This window comes from Haemaphysalis longicornis, unplaced genomic scaffold, assembly GCF_048455015.1.
Source record: "Haemaphysalis longicornis isolate Haplotype H1 unplaced genomic scaffold, Haemaphysalis longicornis Haplotype H1 scaffold_1, whole genome shotgun sequence".
Classification (NCBI taxonomy): Eukaryota; Metazoa; Arthropoda; class Arachnida; order Ixodida; family Ixodidae; genus Haemaphysalis; species Haemaphysalis longicornis.
The window spans coordinates 141,393,127-141,417,297 of NW_027526203.1; the positions used below are offsets into that span (position 1 = coordinate 141,393,127).

Below are 24,171 nucleotides of genomic sequence, written 5' to 3' on the forward strand. Positions count from 1 at the left end.
AAGGCTTGTACGCCGACGATATAAAGGTGTGGGCTGGCAAGGCCTCGCTGGTGGCGATGCAGAACCGCCTACAACTCACCGCCGAGGTACTCAACGAATACGCCAAGACCTGTAGCCTCTCTTGCTCCCCGTAAAAATCAGAGCTCCTCATGTTGCAATAGGGAAGGAGGCAATCCCCAACCATCGAGATCGCCACGGACTGCCATTCCATCAGTCCTTCCCTCGCATCAAGATCTTAGGAATGTTCTTCCAGGAGGACAACACAAATACAGTTCTGATGAGCCGGCTCAAGTGCCCTACCGAACAAGTCACACACATGCCCCGAAGAATAACGACAAAATCTACGGGCACGAAAGAGACGGACACGCTTCGGCTCATAGAGGCCTCTGTGATATCCCGACTGGCTTACACCCTTCCATATACCATGGTCAACGAGACCGAAACAGCTAAGTTGGATGCATTAATGAGAAAGGCAAATAAGCAGGCTCTGAGGACCCCCTTAGGCATCTCGAAAGAAACACTTTAAAATGGGTATTCACAACACAGTGGCTGAAATCATCGGGGGTCATCTATCAAATCAGCGAAGAATATTCCTCATAGATAGACTAGGCATGACATCCCCTGTAGAGAGGCAGTATCGGGATATTGCAATCGAACTGCTATAGAAGATAGCGCCCATACCGAGTGCATCAGGTACACCATGCACGCAGAGCACAGGCAAGTGCTTGTGCAATGGGAAAGGCCCACGACAACAGGGACCGTACGGTGTATACTGATGTGGCAGACAATGCCAAATGGGGATCAATGACTTTCATTGTGACAACCGCAACCTCGCATATTACCAGCATCACCCTACCCTGCACGACCGCTGACCAAGCAGAAGAGGCTTCTATTGCACTGGCCACCTCTCAGACTAACATAGATAGTTAGAACAGATTCGCAACAGGCATACCGAAATTACATTCACGGAAGAATATCCAGATCTGCCTTAAACATTCTTCTTCAACGTCCGCTTGCCCGACACGTAAAAATGCTTTGGACTCCAGCCCATTCCATTCTTCAGGGCAATAACACCATCGTTAATACTGCAAGAGAGCCACCTAACCGGGCACCACGTGGGATAAGGGCTGTGAGGGCAGGTCGATAATTTTTAGATGCGACGCATCTCTTGCTCTGAGGCATGTCCCTCCTGCGTCGGCGTCGGCGGCGTCCGCACGCCACCTGCGCATGCGCGACTCTCCTCCGCTCTTCTCTCCGACAGCTGGGTGCAACGCTCTCACTCCGTCTAATTATCATAAACAACAGCTGCGTACGCGTGCTTCGCTCGCTTCGCTCCGCTCCCGTCGCGCAAGTGCGCGCATGCGCGACTCTCCTCCGCTTTCTCCTCTCCTTCAGGTGCTGTGAATATAAAGCGGGTAGCGCGCTGCGGCGGTTCAGTCAGCGCTCGCTCTCGTTCGAATTCGCGTCACTTTGCTTGACGACTGCGTGCTTGACTTGATTCTTCCGATGAAGACGTGATGGAAGCGACGGTCGCATGTAATGGAAATGCATCATACGCGTTCACAACACGTTTCACCCGATTTAGAGAATCAACACAACGGAAACACCAATTGAACCCCCCGATGCGTCGCACCAAACCAGGGTTCCCTCGCGGGAAGATGGGCGTAATTTTCTTTTAATTTGTTTTTCCCCTGATTTGAAGAACAGAGTAACTGAGGCATGCTGCCTATTTTTTGGGAATGTACCTGAGGAAAAACATAGGTTACAAATATCGCAAGTGAGAGAGAGAGAGAGAGAGTGAGATAAACTTATTTATTAGCAAAGAAAATTGCTTAGGAGTGTCCTTATTTCAGGACCCCATTCGTGGTGCCAGCAGCGAGGCCTTTTTCCACTAACCAAATCTGGTCGTCCGCATTCGAACTGGACAGCACGCCCTCCTACTGCTCATAAGACGGGCGACAAATTCTGTCTCACTTGGGTGTTTTCTTTTTTTTGACACCACCGCAGGTGCGGGCCAGGTTCGCTACAAAACTGACACAGAGCGGAGTACAGAGAGGGATGCATTAGGTGCAATTTCGGCAAGTGGGGAAACGTATTCTATTCGTTCGAAGCAGCCTAAGTGATCTCTCCTGGGCTTTAGTTACGTATTTCTAGGCGGAGGTGAGCCCTGCGCTTGAGCCTGTAATGCTTATATTACCTGTAATTACGAAAGGATTAGAACTGCATCGCGGAATTTTGTGAGAACCGCTGTATTATATCTGTTCTTGAATAGCTCTGTAGTGTACTTGAACAGACAAGGGCACAACACACAAAGACGGAACGATGTGCCAACGATTTTCCGCATCGTTTCGTCTTTGCGTGTTGTTCTTTCGTCTGTTTAAAGGGGCCATGCAGACAAAACACAAGTTTGGTTCATTTAAAAAATTGCCTCGTTAGAATCACACTGACACCAATTCTGACGTAAACTTCGCTCAAATAAGCTACATAATTAGGAAAAAAGGGAATGGCCGTGCCACCCACTAGCTCATTTCCCGCAACAGAACCTATGAAGTCATAAACTCTGCTGTGCGATCGGCTGAGGCCGGCAAAAGCAAACGTAAATTGGGGAGGGCTTATAAGCTTGCCGAACGAGCTGTTGCGCTTAAATGTAGGGCACATTCTTTTTCTAGCAGTAACAATTGTGGGGTGAACAATTAAAGTTATTAATGAACCCGTAAACACCGAAGCAGTCAGTGCAGCAGCTTGCCGTCTGACCGCTAACCCGGCCGACGGAAGCGCTCGACTTGTCTAAAACAACACTGACCGACAGAAGCGCCACGGTCGCTTACGTGACTATGTTTTTCGAGCCATAGCTTAAGTTTTAGGAAACGATTAGTATGAACCGCAATAAAAATACGGCTGGTGTAGAAGTTCGGCCAGAAACAAAGTACCAATTCTGGCAGTTCAGCTAAGGCCCCTAGGCCTTAATTTCAGCAGTATTGCAACGCCATCAATGAAAGTGGGCGATAAACAAGATAATCGAACGGGCGCCTGTGAGCCCTGATCAGCAGGCTATATTTAGTTTTAAGGTCCTGCTCCTAATACGTCATTGTCAACGTCATGAATTAGTGTGATTTAGTGGGAGAATTGAAATTTTCACTTACAATATTTAATTTCCCAGCCAATAAAACATCGTTTGATGCCGAACAAGCGCCTAGGGCCTCATAAAACACTAAATCTTTCGAATAAAACTAACTTGTATTTTGTTTGCATGGCCCCTTAAAGTGCTAATACAGCGCGATTCAAGAACATGTTTCACTAACTAGCCTCTGTTTCAGCCTTGCTGTGTTATATCCCCATATCAGTTTGTCTTTGGACGAGATACGTCAACAGAACTCGCTTCGCCAGTTCAAAAAAAAATACTTTCCGGATTCCCTAATAAAACAGATAAATGGAGGATTTTTATGGGCTTCAAATGGGGTTAGACGGGAGACAAGAACAGAGAAGTGATCTCGTCCAGTTGACATTGTCCCCCATCTTCACACTTCGAGAAATTATTGCGGATTCCCTGAATTTTTTCCCTTTGCTTGCACAGACCCCCCCCCCCCTCCCAGCCGGTTTTCCGTCCGGCCCTGCGCCGTCTCGGCTTCATGCAACTCGGCCTACCCTCAAAATGTGGCCGGCCGAATCCTGTTCTAAAGCATTTTACAAGGTAAACAATGATAATATGTTAACCAAGCTAGAACACTATGGTTTTCGTGGGGTAACTCCTGAACTTTTAAAGTCATTTCTGAAGTTGAGAAAACAATGCATGCGTTAGAATAAAATAAAGTAGTGGAGTTCCGCAAGGTAGCATTCTCGGGCCTGTTATATTTTTTTTTAATGATTTATTCAATATTAGCGAACGTGGTTAATATGTCGTCTACGCTGATGATACGAGCCTGTTCTTTTATTCCGATGATAAACATTAACTTTGAAACTGACCGATACTATCATTAAACCTTTGCTGCAGTGGTGCGAATTAAACACCAGAACAAAAGAGAGCTGTAATATTTAGGACTGAACAAAAAAAAACATTACATCCGATTTGAACCTATTCCCTGGATCTGAGAACGTGAAGGTTGTAAAGGAAGTCAAAACCCTTGGAGTAACCTTTAACCAACATTCGCTTTAGGATACACACGTTTAATGCGTTGGAGGAAGCTCGGCTTGCGGTATTCTTTCCTCACTGCGACGCATTCTCCCCAACCGGACAAACTGTGTAGCGCTATTTTTCACCCTCCACATAAACTACAGACATCTTGTATGGGGCAGCACATGTGAAGCAAACATAACTAAATCTTTTTTACCGCAAAAGAAAGCGTTTCGTATATTGCAAACATTTCATACGACTCCCACATAGCAGAACGTTTCGAATTCAAGGTGCTCCCTCTGCAGAGCTTGTATAAGTATAATACATGGCCCGCTGGGCTTACGTGCGTTTCTTCCAGGTGGTCAGTCGGGAACTAAGTTTATGCTCTTGTTGACATCACCGGTGACACTCATAGGTTGTATACCACCCTTTTCAGTGATTAGGTAGCTTACTATAATAATTTCAAATTTCAAAGTGCTTGCCGAGGGCACCCACTCATACCTGTTCTGGCCGGATTTTTTTCTCGTGGCTGGGACCAGCCCTTTCAACCTGTCCAAGGATGTTGTATTCGTTTCTTGTATTCGTAATCCTGACTTCGCCTTCTCTTAGCGATATCATTTTGACACATGCTGTAATCACTTTTACCGAGGTAATGGCTCTGTCTGTATATCTAAAAGCAACTTAAAGGCAGGCAACCTGTAAAGCCATGCCGAGTTTCCTCGACACTACATAAGAAGAACAAGCACTGATGCCTACGTGATTGTTACATTATGGAAGAGCCGGTAGGTAGTTTCGGAGATAAAATGGAAATTTTTGCAAGTTCTTAGAAGGTAATCAAAGTTTCCTCCCATGCTCAAGTTCCCATGTGCATTCTTCTAACCAGGAAACACGAAATTCTGCAAGCTACAAATTCAGTACCTACCGAATCAGAAGCCCTACCTGCAGCCTAAATAAGGTAGGGCCATGTCGGCTGCACAGTTTTGCGCAGCGTCGTTATTCCTTCTGCTCCGAAGGCTTCGGCATGCCGCGTCACAAACACGCGTGGGGAAATCGGTGTGTCGGCTGCTGTGAAAATGTTTGTACTTTCATTATGATGAGAAGAAATTCTGTTCTATGTTTGAGAATCCGTTCTCTTTTCGGAGTATCTGACGAATCATGGGCATATTAAATAAAATTTACTTTGAAGTTTTTCAACCAGAAAAAATGTTCTCCCAATTTTTTTAATCAAAATTTTCGTCATATTTGATGTCTTATTTTAGCAACGCTAAGTACCACAAGCACAATGTTTATCTGGTGGAAACTGTGGAGAGCTTCCACCATATGAATTAAACCACTCAAGTGACATCCATTCCTGTAAAGAGGTTTGACTAAAATGTTATTGTACGATCATTTGTGACTTGTCGCTCCTGGCATAAATGCTAGTTTTCCTGCAATTCTGCCGTCACTTCTTTCAGTTGCTTGGAAGTCAAGAACGTCTGGTCCTGGTCAGGGTATCCGCTTACAACTGGATAAGAGACAACTGGAGGTGCATTAAATCAGTGTTCGTTGGCACTGGCTGTGACAACGACACGTATTATCGAGTTTGGGAGTATTGGATGCCACCTGTTCCGTTGCGGCATTCAGGACACAGGCAAGTCACATCTAGCAAATAGTTTAGGACCGTTTCTACCCCGTTCAGTTGTTAGAAACACGTGGAAAATTTGCGCAATAGTTACTTATTTAGAGAAAATAACCAAGAAGCGCACTCCCTAATTGTAAAACAGCAAACATTTGCTTATGCTGAAATATAATGAGCCCGTTATAGCGAACACGGGGAGACTAATGTTGTTTTCATTAGGCCGTTTTTTGTGAAACTTAGATATGCGATAAAAAATAATTTTCCTAGATATATGTCATTGGGACAATTTGTTCTGAAACCTAACCTGCAGAAAAATGGTTGGCTCAAAACGTTGTTACCCGGGCTTTGGAAAGAAAACACGTACAATGCAAATTCTATTAAGTGATAATTTTCATAGTTGCGTTCTCCACATGTAAGAACATGTTTTCCAAAATTTTCTAGCAATAGTATCGAATCACAAAGGTGAGCCAAGTGTTTCAATAACTGAAGCGCCTAAGCACGGTTCAAAATTTAGTTGCATGCCTATGCCTTAGCACATTACTTTATTAAATGTTTAAATCCACCGCTTCTACCTGTCTGCAAAAGAGCGCCCATTACAGACCAGCTCATAGCCTCATATAGCAATGAGTCGATGACTGGGCACTATGGGCCCAGGATACATGACAACCGTGTACACAAAACACGTGCTTGAACTAGCAGTGCGACGTGCCCAATGATACGCTAGTTGGTCCGTTCTAGTGGTACACAAAGCTGAAGTTTTCATATAATAACTACTTGGTGAAAATAGAATGCAATTGTCATAATTGAAACGCCAAGCGGAAGGCTGATGATGGAGATAATGCAACATCATTTGGACCGTGAGATATGTGTACCCTGAACTGATACCTACTCCAAGAGGGAAAGCAGTTAAAGGGTGAACGGGTGAAAGCAGCATCGACAATAAAGTCACTCTTGCCACTACCCTCAAAGAAGTTAAACGACAGCAGCATATCATCGTTGCGTTGTTCGTGGGCATTCAAGCAGCATGTGAATGCGTGGCGCATAAATCTATTCGGTCAGCGACGAAGTCTTCAGTCACCGGAAGCCGCATGTACGCATGGCTATCTATGTGCTTAGGTGTAGGTGCAGCGGTGACTCATCCGTACACAGCTTCCGGCGTTCCCCCCCCCCCTGGTGATTCTTAAAATACCCCCCTGCTCCTGTTCATTCTCTTCTGTTACCTACATCATTGGAGGTTGCGTTTGAGTTGCTTCTACCAAGTCAGATAAACTTTATTGTGGCGAAAAGAATACTGCAATTGTTGGCGCAAATGTGCGCGGATATGCGCGGGTACGAATTCATACTATCCATTTATTTGTAGGACAAGCGCTCTAGAAGCACCAGCGGCGGTTGCGTCATCCAAATTTTTTCAATTCATTTTCTTTTTAATTTTGACTGTGAAGGAACACACAAACACAAAGACATTTACATATACACACAGGAATAACTCTATTGCATTTTTAAATAGAGGGACGTGGTGTACTACAATGATTTTCTAATGTAATGGTGTAGCCAATTCTCGAGGAATGAATATGTTGCTGTATGTCCACGTCACGTTCGAATTCTTTTGCCTGTTTTTTTAACACTGAAAACATCTGCAGCCTTCACTGACCGCTTCTACAGGGTTTTGTTATCAGCGGCTTATCAAATACACGGAAGTGTTGTGTGTCTCAGCAATGCTACTCTTTCTAGTAGACAACAATAACAGCCTCCTCAGGCCCACTGCGGGGCGACGGCCTCTCCCATTGACGTCCATCAGCTCGTGTCCTGCGCCGCTCGAGTACAGTGTTGGCCTCCTAATTTCCGTATTTAATCCCTCCATCTTGTTATTGGCCTCCTCGTTTTTATAGACCCATCTCTTAATATACAATCTGTTATTCATTCTCTCCACCGGTTCTCGGTTCGTTTCACTACCTGGCCAGCCCAAGCCCATTTCTTTTTCTTTACTTACACTATGATATCATCCACTCGAGTTTGTTCCCTGATCGATGAAGCTTGTTTATGGGTCCCTGAGCGTCACTCCTACGATACCGTTCCATGTCCCGTTGGGTGGATCTAAGTTTGTTTTCTAGTTGTTTAGTAAGTCGCCAAATTTCAGCTCCGTATGTCATCACCGGCAGTATGCTCTGGTTGTATATTTTCTTTTAGAGTAAGAAAGGTCGCTCAGTTTTCATTATTTGAGAGTGTTTGCATAGTGCTGCCCAGCCCATACCTATTCTACGCCGCATTTCTCTCTCGTTGTTAAGGTCAGAACTAACCATCTGTCCGAGCTAATCATATTATTGTACTTCTTCTAGCGCTTTGTTTATTAAGCTGAAGAGGGCGCTTACAGCATGCTTAGTCTCGATTACTTTAGTTTTATTCATATTAATTTTTAGTCCCACGGCAACGCTTTTTGATTGCAGTTCCTGAAGCATTTTTGCAGGTGTTCTGAAGTCCCACTCAGCAATTCTTTTGCAAGCCTCAAATGACTCAAGTATTCTCCGTTTATCCTTAATCCTGTGTTTTCTCAGTCATGCTTTCTGAATACCCCTCCAGACATGCTGTGAATAGTTTTAGAGTTTTGGCGAAATATTGTGTCCCTGTCTTACTCCCTTTTAGATGGGGAATTTATCGCTTTGCTTCTGAAGCGTTATCTTGGCTGTTATATGTGCCGTCTGGAAGTTGTATGTACGTCTAACGACTCATAAAAATAGCTCTTCTGATATTTTACATTCATTAGGGATGGACACATTGTCACTTTCAAGCAGAGGTGATCAATATATACAATTCCTTCAGTAACAAAAATGAGGCCATACCGGATTCACCCGAAATTAGAATAAATGCCCGCCATGTGCAGCAGAACTTATAATCGTACACAGTGCTAAACAAAAGGCGCAGTGTTGTGCGAAAAGCAAAGGGCCAATTTGGGATAACCAATTAGTTGACAGCTATAAGAAGTACAAATAGTTTTATCCGCCGCATAGACTTGGAAACATTCACTTACTAACTGAATTAATCAGTAACAAGCGTTGTGTCAGCGCGCGCAAGTAATGATGAACACTAAGCGCGCACACACACAAGCCAAAGCACACAATCTGGCTAGGGAAATAACGCAAAAAGTTATACAAATGAAGGAAAGTGAGGTGCATGAGAGCCTAGCAGGGTGAGGTCTCCTGTGTCAGCTCTAAAGCAACTGGAAGTGGGCAATTATAATTCTGAATTTGTTTTGTTTAATGTTACCTGCTCCGTTTTGTATTAAAAACCGTAATGCGACAGTTTCATATGTGAGGTTTATTCTTTATTTGCGCGGGAGAATATATGTTTTTGTCTTCGATTTGTGAAAAGCCAAACAATCGCGTCTCTAATGTTCAGTTCGTGCACAAGAAGAACACGATGATAAAACCGAACCGCCACAATATTTTGTAAATTTTATATATGCTATTATGTCGTACCATCTCAATTGACTTTTCGTCAGGGAGGTATTTTTGTGATTGCACGATTGCTTATGCAACCTTTCACAAGCGTTAAATAGCTCACATGAAATCTAACTGCCTCGTACTATGCGGTCTTGTAAGTACTTGTAATAGGCAGACAGGAAGACCTCTCCGTGAGCAATGCTAACAAATCGCGTTAACGTTCTGCCAGTGCAACTATTCGTAATGGTTGTTATAAATATATATATATATATATATATAGACAGAAAATAAGGGTTGGCAGTCAAGAAAACCTCGGAAAGCAAAGGGGAGGTTGTGATGACTGCCAACCCTTATTTTCTGTCTTATTTCACGGAGACCCTCATTTCCCAATTTTCTGATTCGCTATATATATATATATATATATATATATATATATATATATATATTGTTACGTGGTGGGTGGTGGAAGGACAAAGGACGCGAACTATGAGATGGGCGAACGATGTATTCTCACTATTTACAAGATGTCGGCCATGAGTCAGAACCCGCGCTGGCTGCGCGCCTTCCCAGCTTCTTGTTCTCATCCTCGCCGTCGTCTTGTAACATAACCCCGCCGTCGAGGGAGACCGTCCCGGTCGAGGCCTTAGTAGGTGAGCGAGTGTTGCGAGTACGAAAGATGAAATAACACACTGTGAAGACTTCGTTGCCACCACGGGTGAGGATGAAGAGCTTGAACACTGGCCCCAGAACAGCCATGCCCGCCGACGTCATGAAGCAATGTCCTAAGCCCTTGAGAAGACGCGCCGGCGAACACGGCAGGGGGACGGTATCGTCGTCTTGTCTGGTCGCGGCTTCTCACGTCTCCGCTGATTTCGGCTTGTCATAAGCTGGGGCACGGGCTGGGGAACAGATGCCGTGATGGCTCACCAAAGCTGGGGCATGCTGACGCGGTCCAAGAGTCTGGAGAAGATGGCTTCAGGAGCCAAGACGGCGCGACACTGGGGGCCAGGATGAAGATGATTACCCCGCACACTCCACGAAACTGTAAGATGGGTTTATTTCCGAAGGAAATGCAGCAGGACGCTCAGCGAAGGCAGTCCGTAGCAAGCGGGGCAGATGGCTGGCTCTCACGCGCTCTTCTCGCGGTCCACGCTGATGATGATCCCTGTCCGGTTCACTGGTTCTTCATCTTCCTTGTCGCTATTTTACGATGGTCAATCTCCTTGAAAGGGTAGGAGATACTTGTATCTCTTCCGGATCGACAATGCCTCAGACTATCTGCAAGCAGCTGAGTTCTTTTCATCGCTGCACCTGCGCTCCGGTTATTGGCAGGTGCCGATGGCAGACAATGACCGTAAAAAAACTGCGTTTGTGACCCCCGACGGATTATATGAAGTGAAGTGAAAGAGACTTTAATGATCGCCGGCAACAGGCGTAGTGTCTCCACTACGCCCGGACGTAGCCACTCGTCAATCCTGGTGGCATTCGACTAAGCAACACTTTCGTTACTCACTGCGGGGGTGGACACCCTTGTCCCCGAAGGGAGGGCGTCGGCCCGCAGCTTTCTCTCCGGTGCTGCCGTTCGAGAGCCGTTAGGACCTGCTGGACGGCTGAGAGCTGAATGTCCTTGTCGTAACTGCGTATGGCGTCTTGTAACGACGGCGGAAGGTCGGTCCTGGTTGAAGCTTCGTGTGGTCGCACTTCACAATCCCATAATAAATGAGCGGCTGTTGCCCTGGAGTTAGTGCACAACACACACTTGTCGTCCGTGTAGAGTTCTGGTTGGATATGTTTCATAATGACCGGGGTCATTAATGAATTTGTCTGTAGCTGCCTGAACGTAGACCCTTGTTCTCTAGTCAACTCGGGGTGAGGCGGTGCCAGCACCCTCCTGTTGTTCCTGTAATACTTTGTGATACCCTGAAAGGTATCGTACCTATCCTTTGTCTCCGTCCACCACTCTACAGACGAATCCATTACAGCCGCGCGGCCTGCTAATTCTCGCGCCACTGAATTTGCCGTCTCGTTGTGGTTGGCAGCCGATTCTGACACATCGTTCCCTGCGTGAGCGGGGAACCACTTGACTGCTACCTTACGTCCGTCGATGTTCACCGCACTGCTCGAGCAACCGCACGAGCAACCGCACTGCTCCACAGCACATCCGGCCTTTGGAGAAGTTACGCACTGCACTTTTGGAGTCACTTAGCACAGTCGTTGTTTCTGGGTCCGCGATGGCCAGGGCGATGGCCAACTCCTCTGCACACTGCGCTTCTCGTGTAACGATGCTCGCAGCGTTGACCGTGTCTCCCGTCCTTGCATCGATGACTACTGCTGCAAAGCATCGGCGGTCGCTGTACTCTGCAGCGTCTACGAATCTGGTGCCGGGAACGCTCAGGTGCTGCTCTAACATGGCCTTCGCCCTGGCCATTCTTCTATCCTTGTTGTGAGTCGGGTCCATGTTCTTGGGTAGGCGGTTACCCGCCTGGTTGGCAAGGTCACGGCTGCCACGCAGCTCATCAAACGAGTGGCAAACAGAAAATCCGGCATGAGAGAGGACAGCCTACTCAGGTTGATCCAATCATTTGCAATAAGTCACGTTGCTTACGCCGCGGCCTTCCACAACTGGCTACTTCAAGAGCGTAACCGACTGAACGCTGCCATAAGAAAGTCATACAAGGCAGCCATCGGTGTTCTCGACATCGCAAACACCGAAAAGCTCCTCGAGCTCGGAATCCATAATACTTTGGAGGAAATCATAGAAGCCCAGCAAGTAGCCCAGATCGAGCGGCTCAAAGGATCGAAGACGGGAAGATCCATCCTTGCCCGACTCGGTATGGAAACGGCGTCCAGCACTCGTAGCCCCGGCAAGCAAGAAGAACGAGACATCCCGGCTGTCATCCGGAATGCTACCAGAGTCTATCCTCTACCCAAGAACATGGACCCGACGGATTATATGAATTTAACGTAATGCCGTTCGGGTTATGTAATCCGCCCGCCACTTTTAAGCGAGAGATGGGCGACATTCTGCGTGGCCTCAAGTGGAAAACTTGTCTATGTTACTTGGACGATATCGTTATATTTTCCCCTGATTTCGACACCCATCTTACTCATCTAGAGCAAAATGTGCAGTGCCTAACGGATGCTGGTCTACAGCTAAACATAAAGAAGTGCCATTTTGCGGCCCGAAAGCTGACGATTCTAGGTCATGTGGTTTAAAAGGACGGTGTTCTCCCTGACCCTGCTAAGCTGCAAGCTGTGGCCGACTTCCCGAAGCCGACCACTCTAAAAGCCCTGCGCAGTTTGATTGGCCTTTGTTCATATTTGTCGGCGATGCGTTCCAAATTTTGCATCCGTTATTGCACTCTGACCAAGCTTCTCGGCGGAAGCCATGACTTGTCCACCTGGTCTCCTGCATGCGATGCAGCCTTTTTGACATTACGTCGGCTGCTTACCTCACCCCCTATACTGCGCCACTTTGAACCTCGTGCGCCCACCGAGATTCATACTGACGCCCGTGGCGTCGGGTTGGGAGCTATACTTGCCCAAAGGAAGCCAGGATTTGACGAGTACGTTATTGCCTATGCGAGCCGTACGCTTACAAAAGTCGAATCCAATTACACTATCACTGAAAAAGAGTGTTTGGTTATCGTGTGGGCTATTGCCAAATTCCGCCCCTACCTTTACGGCCGTGCCTTCGGTGTCGTCACAGACCATCACGCCCTTTGCTGGCTGACATCACTGAAGGATCCCTCTGGTCGCCTTGCCCGCTTGGCTCTTCATCTCCAGGCATATGACATCCGCGTGATATATCGGTCTGGTCGAAAACAAAACCATGCGGACTTACTCTCCCGTTCACCGCTGGGCACGGATACGGCAGAGCTTACGGCCATTGACTCAACCCCGACATTCCAACCATTTGAGGACATGGCGGGGCAACAGCGGAAGGATCCTTGGATATCCTCACTCTGTGACCTCCTTTCTAATCCTACGCTGTGTACTGCTCCATGGGAGCTGCGCCGTCAGGCTGCGCACTTCGCCATCCGTGAGGGACTGCTCTATCGCCGCAATTATCGTCCAGAAGGACGCAAATGGTTGCTCGTGATCCCTCGTCACTTGCGGACTGCCGTTTGTGCTAGTTTACACGCGGATATGCATTGTGCCCATGCAGGCGTGCTGAAGACGTACGAACGACTGCGACAGCGCTATTTTTGGAGCGGCATGTACACCTTCGCGATGAAGTTTATTCGGACATTCCAAGACTGCCAGCGTCGGAAGTCCCCGCCTCAGCAACAAACCGGTCCATTGCAGCCTTTACCCTGCCCAGCGCGACCTCTCGATCGGGTCGGTATTGACTTATACGGGCCGCTGCCAGCTAATTCTGCCGGCAACCGTTGGGCCGTGGTTGCTATTTCACCACCTCACGCGATACGCTGAGACCACTGCGCTACCGGCTGCCACGGCGAGGGAAGTTGCTACTTTCCTTCTACAGCGTTTCATCCTCCGCCACGGAGCACCACGTGAACTTCTAAGTGATAGAGGGCGTGTATTTTTGTCGGAAGTGATAGACGCTCTCCTGGAAAAATGCCACGTGACTCACCGCACCATTACTGCCTACCACCCGCAGACGAATGGGCTGACGGAGAGGTTTAACCGCACTCTTGGCGATATGCTCGCCAAGTACATCTCTTCCGACCACTCAAACTGGGACACAATTCTTCCCTTTGTGACGTACGCCTATAACATCGCGATGCAGTCCACCACGGGATTCTCTCCTTTTTTCCTTCTTTCCGGTCGTGAACAATCGTGCACTCGCAAAACAATTTTCCCCTATCGACCTGATGTTTCTGAGCACACGACCATTTCTCGACTCTGCAGCCACGTCGAAGAATGCCGCCAGATTGCCCGCGCTTTAACTTCTGAAGACAGTCGCACCAAAAACATCGTGATGATGGTGACCGCCCAGAAGCAACTATTTCTCCCGGCTACCTGGTATGGCTTTGGATACCGACTACTACTCCCGGTCTCTCCAGCAAGCTGCTATCCAAATACCACGGCCCATACCGCGTTGTCGAACGCGCGTCACCTTTCAATTACGTTGTGCTGCCGCTAACCCCGTCCTCAGACCTCCGTCGCCTAAGCCGCGAGACATTCCACGTGCAGCGCCTCAAGCGTTATTACATCCTGTTGTCGTAGCGCGCCCCTAAGTCGCCAGGGTAGCTCCCTTCGCGGCGGGGTGTGATTGTAGTGGGGAAGAGATACAAGTATCTCCTGCCCTTTCAAGGAGGTTGGTCATGGTAAAATAGCGACAAGGAAGATGAAGAACCAGTGAACCGGACAGGGATCATCGTAAGCATGGACCGCGAGAAGAGCGCGTGAGAGCCAGCCATCTGCCCCGCTTGCTTCGGACCTTCGGATCGCTTGCTTGACGGGGACCTTCTTTTTAACCCCCGGGCAGTGACTCGAGTGTCTACGACATGTCGAGAGTGGTCGACCAGTGTTGAACCCTCCCCCTTCCCCCCGAGTGGCGCTGGCTACCACCCCCAAGTGCAGGAAACAAAAAAAATTACGACGACGACGACACATGTCGTGGTGCTTCACAGCGGCTCCTGCTTAAATGACAATTAGTGCAGCGTCAATCAACTGGTATCGTTGTGTAATTAGTACCAGAAGATCCGGGAAGGTACCGCGCACACGCTGATACCAAGTTCAACCAAGTGGTACGTGAAATTCGGACTTTTTTCCTGATTTTTTCGGAGCCCCGGCAGCACCCCGAGCCAAGCCTAACTGCTCGGCCGGGGAATACACGGGAAGCATAGGCCGTTAGGCTTAGCGAGCCGAGGTATGGGTGATGCAATGGAAACGGCCACGTCGCCTGACCTGTCACCGACCCCTAGTTCTGACGACATGGGCCGGATGTGCGTCGAGGTTAACGGCGAGGAAATGGCATCAGAAGACGACGCGGCGGCAGCGGATTGGACGGAAGTCGTTCACCGCTCCAAAAAGCCGAGGAAGGACAGCGTGCCGGTGACTACGCACCAACCGCGCCCGAGGACGAAGACGTTTGCCAAGAAGGCAGCAGCTACGGCCACGATGGCGGCAAGAATGCCCGACGTACTGCCGAAAGAAGATACAAAGATCGTCGTGCGGCCGCGGGGCGGCTTGTGTATTGCGAAAACACCCATCGCAGTCATGGCGGCGGCGGTCACCGCGGCGGCCAATATCCAGGGAAAAGAAGCGGCGGACGACACATTCCTGCCAAACAACGAGCAGAATATCCTGGTCCTGAGTACCCCTGATCTTTCTCGGGCACGCAAGTATGCCAGGATTCAGGAGATAAAAATCGGAGAACAGGTGCACGAAGTGGGAGCGTACATGACGGTTCCCGACAGTGTCGGGAGTAATACGAGGGGTGCCAGAAATTGACAAAAGCATTGTAACCAAGAGAAACCCGACGGCGGTAGGAGCGAAACGAATTGGGACCTCGACCACGGTTATCGTGGCCTTCGAGGGGGAAAAGTGCCTGATTATATTTTCTATGGCCCAGCAGTGATGAAGTGTAGCCTCTACCGAAAACACTTCGATGTGTGTAAAACTTGCGGGAAAGTTGGACACAGAAAGGATGTATGTCCCACGCCGAAAGTTAGGGTGTGCTTCGACTGCGGGGCAAACAACCCGGGCGAAGGCCACGCCGAGGTTTGCAAACCAAAATGCAGACTTGGCGATGGCCAGCACCCCACGGGCGGCAGGGGCTGTAAAAATAAATTTAAGACGCCGTACGTCGTCACAAAGAGGCGATGGGAGAGGAAAATGGCCGAACAGAAAAAGATGATGCAAGAACAAGAGAACCTTGTACCGCGCAGCTTCCCGGCGCTGGGGAATGGCGATAGGGCAAAAAGTCAAGAGCGGGCGTCACGGTCGCAAAGCCGCACAGCCGGAAAGGTTATCAGTTGGAGCAACCGCCGAGCGGCGAGCAAAGGACGTTCTAAATCACGGGAAAGAGTGAGCTGGGTTCAGATTGCCGGGGTTAACGGTGGCAGGAAAGGAAAGGTCGAGATGCAGTCGCGCGCATCGAGTAGTTGGAGCGCCGAGAGCGAGGCAATCAAGACGATGCGGGAGATGATCGAAGTGCTCCGCAAGGAGAATGCGCAGCTGCGCGCGGCAACCGAAAGGAACAACAGACAGGTGGAGGAACTCAAGGAACTCATGAAGGCTAACGCCCGCCAGCAGCAAGCGCAGCAGCCACCGGCGCAGCAAGAGCCGCAAGAAAAGCCAGAAGAAGAGGAGGTCAAGGTGACCGCGAGGCAATCAACAACGTCCTCGGAGCCGGCGCTAAAGAAAAGGGCGGTCGAAAACCTCCGCGAACGTAAGCTCGCTGAGCGAATAGACACGCTAGAAGGCAACGTGACGCAGCTGACGGCTCGTGTAACGAGCCTAGAACAGACGTGCCAAAGCATCTCGGAAGTAGTACACCAGACCGCCGCGGCGGTTCGTCAACTAACGGAACAAATGAACAACATCCAAGCATGGATCGGAACTCAAATAAGAAAGTGAGAACAACGGCGAAGAGCCTCACGGCGTGGCACTGGAATTGTAACGGGTTCGCAAGCAAGAAGGCGGTGTTGCAGCAGCACATACAACAGTTGGCGAGGAAACCAGACATTATAATGATCCAAGAAACCCACGTAGAAGAGACCCGACTTCCCGGGTACAGGACGCATGCCAGCCCGCCCAGCCGAGCAGCAAGCGGCAAGGGACGAGGCGTCTGCACCCTGGTGAGGAAGGGACTCAACTGCGTGGAGAGGGAAGGCATCAAGAACTCACTGATCGAACACACGATGATCGAAGTAATAACTGGAAGGACGAGGAAGGAGAGTACATTTTTCGTTAACATTTACAGCAGCCCAACGCACAGCAAACAAAAATTCAAGTCAATCCTACACAAGGCTTGCAAGACCGCCGCAAGCAAAGACAACCTAGTAATCTGCGGCGACTTCAACGCTCCGTGCCAGGCCTGGGGCTACGCCAAGACGTCGGCCAAGGGACGCGATCTCCTGACCGACGCCACAGATGCGGGCCTCACCCTCGTAACGGACCCGGTGCACCCGACGCGGATCGGCAACTCGGTCAGCAGGGATACCACGCCGGACCTCACCTTCGTCAGGACGCCGAATGGGGGCCAACAGCCCGAATGGACCAACACCGGCCAAGACCTGGGCAGCGATCACTTTATTATTGAGGTGACGGTGCCGCTCACGGGGACATCAGAAGAAAAACGGGTCCACAAGATCACGGACTGGGACCTCTACCGAAGCCTGTTACCGGCCGAGGAAGAGGAGATTCGGGACGTGGACGAGTGGACAAACAAAATTTTAGAGAAAGTTTCGGAGGCAACCAAGGAAATTGAGACCTGGGAGGAGATAGACAGAATTGACAGCCGCCTTGCCCATTTGCTGGAGGCGAAAAGATCAGTTCAGGAACGGTGGCGAAAACAACGCACCAACCGCAGACTGAGAAAAAGAGTGGCCGAGCTGAATCGCACTATCGGAAAGCACTGCCGCACGCTTTGCCGGCAGCAGTGGTACGAGACGTGCAACGCAGCCGACGGCCAAATGCACAGCGGAAGAACATGGACCATGCTCCGGCACTTGCTTGACAAAACGAAAACGAAATCACACCAGAGGGACAGCCTAGCCAAGATCCTAAACAAGGCGCTGCGCGAGCTAGGAGAAGAAGTGCGCAACCGAATTAACAACAAGTACCTGCCAGCAAGCCCCGAGGAGTCGCACCCAGACTATCGGGGAGCGGCAAATGAACAATTAGACAGGGACATCGAGGTCTGGGAGGTGCAGGCAGCGTTGCATGAGCTCAAGTGCCGATCCGCTGCGGGCCCGGACAAGATCACCAACAAAGCACTCAAGAACCTCAACGAGGCGGCGATTGCGAGCCTGACAGCCCTCTTCAACAAATGCTGGAGGGAGGGCAGGTTACCCAAAAAGTGGAGGACGGCGAAAACCATCCTCATCCCAAAACCGGGGAAGACGCCCAGCATTGAGAACCTCCGACCCATCTCCCTGACCTCGTGCGTCGGGAAGGCGCTGGAGCACGTCTTGATGAACCGCTGGCAAAAGTATTTGGAAGACAACGACTTGTTCCCGGAGTCGATGGTCGGCTTCAGGAGCAAGTTGAGCACACAGGACGCAATGATACAGCTCAAGACTGAAATCATCGATGACAAGACCAAGACGCGTGACAACAAGGCCATCCTGGGGCTACACCTGCTGAGTGCATTCGACAAAGTCAAGCACGCGGCGGTTTTGGCCCAAATCAGCGAACTGAACATGGGAGTCCGGACGTACAACTACGTGCGCGAGTTCCTGTCAGAACGCACGGCAGAAATCCACGTCGGCGACATCACTCTCGAAGAGAAGAAGCTCGGCAGCATTGGAATCCCACAGGGCTCGGTAATCTCACCGCTGCTCTTCAACCTGGTGATGATCGGGGTCGGCCGGCGCCTGAAGTCACTGGCGGATGTGCGCCACACCATCTATGCCGATGACATCACGTTGTCGGTCCCGGGTGGCAGCAACGGGCACATAGAGTCGACACTACAGCAAGCAGTGGAAGCCATCGAGAGCCAACTTGACGGATCAGGACTGGTATGCTCCCCGAGCAAGTCAGAACTCTTGGTGTTGCCTCTGAAGGGCGCAAGAAGGAAGACGGCGGAAGAGGAAGCCGCGGCAAAAGACAAGATCATAATCCGAACCAGCAACGGACAGGTGATCCCGCAGGTCGGGAAGATCCGAGTGCTGGGCATGTTAATCGAGAAACGTCGCACGAACGGCGAAACCATCAATCGCCTTTCGGCTAAGGTCACCGCGGCCACACGCCTCATAAAGAGAGTCGCCAACAGAAAGGCTGGCATGCGAGAGGACAGCCTGCTACGGCTAGTTCAATCGTTCGCCATAAGCCACGTGGCGTACGTCACCGCCTTCCATAACTGGCGGTTAGACGAACGAAACAAGATCAACGCGATGATACGGAAAGCCCACAAGGCCGCACTCGGACTTCTCGACTGCACGAGCACCGAGAAGTTGCTGGCCCTCGGCGTGCACAACACGCTCGAGGAGATCGGAGAAGCACAGCGAGCCGCCCAAATCGAGAGGCTCAAGGAAACCAAGACGGGCAGGGCCATCCTCGCTAGACTGGGTCTACACCCCGGTACGAGCGAGGAAGAGCTATGCGAACAAGAAGACGTACCCGAAAACATCAGGAGAGGAATGTGGGTCTACCCCGTTCCAAAGAACATGGACCCCGAACACAGCGGAGAACGGCGGAAGGCTCGAGCTAAGGCCATGGTCGAGATGCACGCCTGAGATGCCGGGCACGAGGTACGTGGACGCGGCAGAGTATCAGGCAAGAAGACGTACGCGGCGGTGGTCATCGACGCGAAGACCGGCTCAACAGTCACCGCGGCAAGTGTCCGGGCACGTGAGGCGAGATGTGCCGAAGAGGTGGCTATAGCCTTAGCCATCGCGGACCCACACACCAGGACCATTCTGTGCGACTCTAAAGGGGCCGTGCGGAACTTCGCCAGAGGGAGAGTGTGTAGTAGAGCAGTGAGGTTGCTCGCCTCTCTGGACTTCGCGAACAGGCACGTGACAGTGAAGTGGTTCCCCGCACACGCGGGGAACGAAATGTCAGAACAACATGTGAACTACAATGAGACGGCGAACTCTACCGCGCGAGTGTTAACTGGCCGCGCGGCTGGAGCGAACCCGTCTGCAGAACTGTGGGGGGAAACCAAAGACAGGATGGGGACATATAACGAAATCACGACATACTATAGGCTGAGAAGAAGAGAAATGGCGCCGCCGTACCCCGGCCTGGCCAGGGAGCAAGCGGTGGTACTAAGACAATTGCAGACGGGTTCCTTACTGACCCCGGTCATCATGAAGCATGTGTGCCCCGAGCAATACGAGGACGATACGTGCAAAGTGTGCCGCAGTGCCCGGGCTACGATGGCTCACATCATGTGGGACTGCTCCGCAAGACCTACAGAAGCGTCAATGGAGACAAAGATCCTGCCGTGGTACCTGACCGCGGCGCAGAGCAGTGACAAGGACGTACAACTACAGGCCGTCCAGCAGATCCTGGCGGCACTTGAACAGCATCGCCCGAGCGAAAGCCGAGAGGGCCCGGCCGCCCAGCGCGGGCAGGCCGGAGGCTAGTAGCGAGGGAGCTGCCTAGTAAAGAGCCCAGCCGGAAAGACGTAGGGCCGCGTCACGGCACTTCGGTAACGGAGGCCGCCTGCAGGCGATTTTAATAAAGTCTTCACTCACTCACTCACCTTAACATACATACACAAAAAAGTTGTGGGGAACAGCCCCGCCGGTAGCGTAGTGGTCATCGCACCAGACCGGCATTCTGGAGGTCGTGGGTTCGGATCCCACCCGGCGGGCATTTTTTTCAGCACTTTCTTTCTGGCTCAAAAAATTCTTCATCTGCTTCTATGGCCTACCGCATTCCTCCCTTTGTTTTCCGAGATTTTCTTCACTACCAACCCTTATTCTGTCTTAATTCACCGAGCCCCTCATTTCCCATTTCTGATTCGTTGCATGCATAGCGAGGGCCTCTGTTCTGGCAGTCTAGGTAGCTTAAGAGGGTTCAACGCTGGTCGACCACTCTCTACATGTCGTAGACACTCGAGTCCCGGCCCGGGGGTTGAATGAAGGTCCCCTTCACCCCGAGTAGTCCGAGTGGCGCTGGCTACCGCACCCAAGTGCAGGAAACAAAAAAAATACCTTAACATAAATACCCAAGAAAGTGGTGGGGAAACAGCCCCGCCGGTAGCGTATTGGTCATCGCACCAGACCGGTATTTTGGAGGTCGTGGGTTCGGATCCCACCCGCAAGGCATTTTTTCACCACTTTCTTTCTGACTCAAAAAAATCTTCATCTATTTCTATGACCTACCGCATTCCCCCATTTGTTTTCCCAGGTTTTCTTGACTGCCAGCCCTTATTCTGTCTTAACTCACCGAGCCCCTCCTTTCCCATTTCTGATTCGCTACATGCATAGCGAGGGCCTCTGATCTGCAGTCTTGGTGCCAAAGGTAGCTTAGGAGGATTCAACGCTTGTCGACCCCTCTCGACATGATGTAGACACTCGAGTCACGGCCCGCGGGTTACAAAGAAGGTCCCCTTCACCCCGAGTAGTCCGAGTGGCGCTGACTACCACCCCCAAGTGCAGGAAACAAAAACAATACCTCAACATAAACACCCAAGAAAGTGGTGGGGAAACAGCCCCGCCCGTAGCGTAGTGGTCGTCGCACCAGACCGTTATTCTGGAGGTCATGGGTTCGAATCCTACCCGGCGGGCTTCTTTTCACCACTTTCTGGCTGCTTCATTCCAAAACGTGCCTTTAGTGTTGAAGTAATGTTATCGCGTCGTACATCTTAAGACCTAAACGTAGGTGTCACTGCAATATTCTCATCCCTTTCTTTCCTACAATAATTTCAAATGTTCACTTCAGTGATCGCACAAAAAAAGCCTACCTCTTCCCCTATCCCTCTCTTGTCGTTGTAGATAGACTGGTGGCTTTCCTTTGGGTATTTTCTCAAGGATCCCGTCATTCCCTACTATGTTATCCTGCTAAGCATAGCGAGGGCATTTGTTCTTGCAGCCTTGATGCCGAAAGGTAGCATAAGAGACCTGGGCCTGGGGTTATAGAGAAGGTCCCCTTCACCCCATGTTGTCTGAGTGGCCCTGGCTACAACCCTCAGGGGTCAGATACGGTAGTGCTAATTATAAATGTTCCAGAGAGTGACGAGGAAGAGAGTTGCGCAGACATGATGATGATTGTGTGGCAAATGGTATAACTGGCACCCTTTCAATTTCGGCTTGCCTAATCGCAAACCGCAGCACTAGAACCACTGTTATTCTTTGATTTCACGAGCTGATAGTGAGAGAGGGGCAGTTATCACTTGCCTATGCCTCCACCACGCTGTCAAACTAAACACTTTACACGGGAGGCACGTCAAAAAAGGCGGAGCTTTGCGCTGGTACTCACTGTCTTGCATGCGTAATCGCGCCCACGTCACTTAACCTTCGCAGTTCAATATCTCGGAGTACCGATGAGCTAGAAGAATTCTGGTTAATGAAACTGCGTAGAAAGACGGCCACGACCAACTTTTCCATACAAACATGTCTGCTTATGAAGCTACTAGGAAGGTGATTACTCAATTTTAGTTAATGTGGCCACCGACATCTATAATTGCCACCTGATTTCGTGTACGACTGGGCGCATAGCCATACTGTAGAGGGGCTCTTGACGTAGATCTAAGCGCCTAATTCTAAAATCACCAGTCCACTTAACTTTGATCACCCTGTTATTCAAATGAAAGGTATTGAATCACGAACGATCGTGCAATCCCTCCGTGGGTAGGTGTCAGGAAAAATTCCAGAGAGAACAGCATGGGAAATACCATCGCAAAATCCACGGGTGGGTATGTGCTGCGGAACTGCAACAGCCATCATCAGTGCGTGTCCGTGTCCAGAAAGGGACCCCGGGCTGATCGTTTTTCGAACAGACTGCTCCGACCCGCTTCTCGGTTGAGCAACTCTTATTTAATGAAACACAATTAGAAATGGTTAATGCGCCGGAATTCTAGGTACAGCAATATATAATCGTGGATCTTGGTAGCCGCATGCTATGAGTTCCAGCCTTGCCCCCCCCCCCCCCCCCCGTTGACGCTGTGCGTCAACCCTCCCTGCCGCTGTTACCGGTCGTCTGCCGCGGTTCCATCCGTCAGCAGGATCCCGCATCCTCCTGCGGGAAGGGGGATCATGACGTTGAAGATTGGCTGTCCTCCTAAAGCGGGGGAGTGCTCACAAGTGGGATCACACCGCCAAGTTGAACAATGTAGACTTCCACCTCACCGAAGTGGCTCATTCGTGGTATCGCAACTACGAACGTGGCATCAGCACATCAAGCGATTTTCAGACCAGATTGTCTGAAGTGTTTCACCGACCGGCTACGAAGACTACGAAGACTTCGCGCTGAACAACGCCTAGGCGGAAGAGCTCAGTCGCCGGGGATATCACAAGCTACATCAAGGACGTTATACAGGTGCCGTCATAAGTATCTGGAGCACGGGAGCTGTGGCCGAACTGTATCGAAGCGCCGTGTAGCTGCACCGGCGGTAAATGAAAGGACGAGAACACGCATGCGCGCCTGCCGACGGTGATAGCCTATCTATACTTCTCAAACCACTTTTTTTAACCTGACTTCAAACATTGTCCGCAGCATACTGGTCTCGGCGATGGCGCCGATAGCGTACACACGTAAACATATTTGAACGAAACATACCCAGCTTTCTCGCTCAAAATTACAACCTCTCGGGAACCTTGCAAAACCACTGGAGGAAAATGATATTTGGCATAAAGCTAGAAGCCATCGTGAAGACTAAGACGCTAAAAGAACATTTCAGGTTTTTGACTGTTTGTTTGTGTAATTCGCTGTCAAATCTAACTCCCCATGCATTTCTATGGGATAGTTCCCATGGCTCAGGAACCCAGTCGCGCAACGTGCGCGACTTGAAACTGTGCATAAAGCAAGTATTCACCCCCAAATATTAGCTGTGCAAAAGAAGTTTTCATTTCGCTAGAAAATTGCAGAGTAATCATTGTTAAAGGGACTGCCATGAGCGGGAAAGCTGCACATGAAAGCCCGCCCGCATCTTCCCACGGGGGGAACTCGAGTAAATGCGTCGCAGAGTGGTGGGGGTATCGCGTGAATGTTGCGTAATTGGGTATGGTTGGGAATGCTTAATTGTTAGTTCGTCTTTATTATTCTTATTTATTGAATGAAGGAGAAGCGAAGGCAAGGAGTGAAAGTTAGTCTGTCTTTATTGCTTGGTGCCTTCAAGCAAAGCGTCAAGTCAAGCGAAAGCCAAGCAAAGACGCCCTTGACTGAATTCCGAACGCGCGCTCCGCCGCTTATATACA

The 24,171-nt window shown here is 50.0% G+C and overlaps 1 long non-coding RNA gene and 1 other non-coding gene across 2 annotated transcripts in view; both read left to right on the forward strand.

Annotated features, from left to right (window-relative positions):
• The window catches only part of LOC144166221 (uncharacterized), a 121,895-nt gene that overhangs the window by 29,623 nt on the left and 68,101 nt on the right, over window positions 1–24,171 (forward strand). Inside the window, exon 2 of the long non-coding RNA XR_013321612.1 lies at window positions 5,566–5,741. This is a non-coding gene — a long non-coding RNA (uncharacterized LOC144166221). The remainder of the gene's footprint in view (window positions 1–5,565; window positions 5,742–24,171) is intronic.
• On the forward strand, window positions 20,552–20,624 carry Trnaa-ggc (transfer RNA alanine (anticodon GGC)). The gene has a single exon. It is a non-coding gene; the product is annotated as a tRNA-Ala (tRNA).